Below are 2,027 nucleotides of genomic sequence, written 5' to 3'. Positions count from 1 at the left end.
CATTACATGGGATCCACCTGGAGATCATAAGCAGAAACTAGGCTTGACAGCACAGAGACAGTCGTGTGATGATGTCAAGACCGTTTCTAGATTCAGCCACCAGCAAGAGCGCTTTGTGTTTAAGAGCTGAGCGAACAGCAGCTTCTTTTAGCTCTTAAAGTTGATCCTTCCAACGGAGTCACATCGCTGAGCTTGGAATGGCGCCAGCGATCCGGGCTGCTAACAGAGTTATCATCAGAATCCAAGCTAAGGGAAATGACAAGTGAGTTATTAACTTTTTTTCCCCTCTGCCTTTCTAGTTAGGGTCTGGAAGGGCCTTCTTCCTTATTGAATACGACCTTTGAAGAAATGTAGTTTGCGTCTTTCCCAACGGAATCAGCTTTCGTATGGAATTCAATTTGCTGTATGTTTCTTTCTCTTCCGCTGAGTTTGAAAGGTGAGGTCAGGGCCCCGTGAATGTTTTGCTCCCGATAACCTATTTTTCTCTCTCAGCTCTCGTCGTAAATTGTATTATGGTAGGCCTCATCTCCTTGGCCAGGTCTTTTAACGTGGTCTGTTGTCAGATGTCCTGTGTGCCAAGAGAACATGGGCATCTCTGTCACCAGAGTGTGGTAGCATGGCTGGGGACCGCACCTTCCCTGCAGTTGGAGCCAGGCACTGTGGCCCGTTGAAGCCCCCCAAACAGCAGAACTGAACATTCCCAGGCAGAATTGACCTGCTTGTACATTCTCTGCAGCCTTGAGAAAGTCCCTAAATGCCTCTGGCTTTCAGATTTTTCATCTCTGATGCTATGAAGTGAGTGATCTCAAAAATCCCATCTAGCATTCTTCCTATGAACGGCGTGTTGTGCTAAGTTATGATTTGTGCCAGGGTTAAGGTTCTCTGGCCAAATAAATTTAGGAAATGCTTCTTACCTTATTCTTCTCTTACAGAGTTAACAACGCACACATGCCTATTAATGTCTCTGAGAAGTCCCGTGGTTAAGAAACCTGTCTAACGATGCACAATCAAGCATTTCTTGACTGTAGGTGAATATGCAAATAAAAGCGTTTTTTACTTATTAATTTTGCTGACTGATGACTGCTTTCCTGGGAAGAGTTTCAAGGGGTTCTGAGGGAGACACTTGTACTCCAGGTTCCTAAAGGACTGATACAAGGAAAAGAACACACAGCAGTATCTCTGATCTTGAAATGACCTTGTAGAAGTACTGTTGCCATGTTAATTAGAAAATCATTGTGCGTTTTAGTTTCTTATTATGTGTTCAGTTTATTTGTTTACTTTGAGAGGGACAGAGACAAGTGCGAGTGGGGGAGGGGCAGAGAGGCAGAGAATCCCAAGCAGGCTCCGAGCTGCCAGCACAGGGCTCGATGTGGGGCTCGGACCCACGAAACTGCAAAATCAGTACCTAAGCCGAAACCAAAAGTCAGACGCTTAATCAACTGAGCCACCCAGGCTCCCCTGTTGTTGAACATTTTACAACGTTTATTTATTTTTGGGACAGAGAGAGACAGAGCATGAACGGGCGAGGGGCAGAGAGAGAGGGAGACACAGAATCGGAAACAGGCTCCAGGCTCTGAGCCATCAGCCCAGAGCCCGACGCGGGGCTCGAACTCACGGACCGCGAGATCGTGACCTGGCTGAAGTCGGACGCTCAACCGACTGCGCCACCCAGGCGCCCCAGTTGTTGAACATTTTAAACAGTCTTTAAGCAGTTGGTTTCTGGATTCTAATAAATCACAACTATCGGAAGCCAAATCTGGGGGGTTCATGGCTTGGAAGGAACTACTTTATGGGCTAACTGTTCAAAACGCCAAAGTTTCAATACTGGATTGCCCCCCACCCCCGGCCAGCCTTGCGTTGCAAAAAGGAAAGAACCCATGCAAGTTGCTTTCAACTAGAGTCCCGGTTTGGCCCCAGAAAACAGGTCGCGCACGACACATGGTTTCTCCTCCCCCCCTTTCCTTTAAAATCCAGTAGGAATCAGAATCTGAGATTTCAAGAGAGTAGAAAAAACCAGCTTCCATTAC

The 2,027-nt window shown here is 46.9% G+C and overlaps 1 long non-coding RNA gene across 1 annotated transcript; it reads right to left on the bottom strand.

Annotated features, from left to right (window-relative positions):
- Window positions 1-283: 283 nt before the first annotated feature.
- On the bottom strand, window positions 284-1,514 carry LOC121037261 (uncharacterized). Its single transcript, XR_005793680.1, has 2 exons — window positions 1,471-1,514; window positions 284-1,017 (listed from the first exon to the last, which is right to left on the bottom strand). It is a non-coding gene; the product is annotated as an uncharacterized LOC121037261 (long non-coding RNA).
- Between the last annotated feature and the right edge of the window lie 513 nt (window positions 1,515-2,027).

The sequence above is a fragment of the Herpailurus yagouaroundi genome, unplaced genomic scaffold (genome assembly GCF_014898765.1).
Source record: "Herpailurus yagouaroundi ecotype Mexico unplaced genomic scaffold, PumYag 163, whole genome shotgun sequence".
NCBI classification, from domain to species: Eukaryota; Metazoa; Chordata; class Mammalia; order Carnivora; family Felidae; genus Herpailurus; species Herpailurus yagouaroundi.
This window is presented reverse-complemented; position numbering and strand designations above follow the sequence as displayed.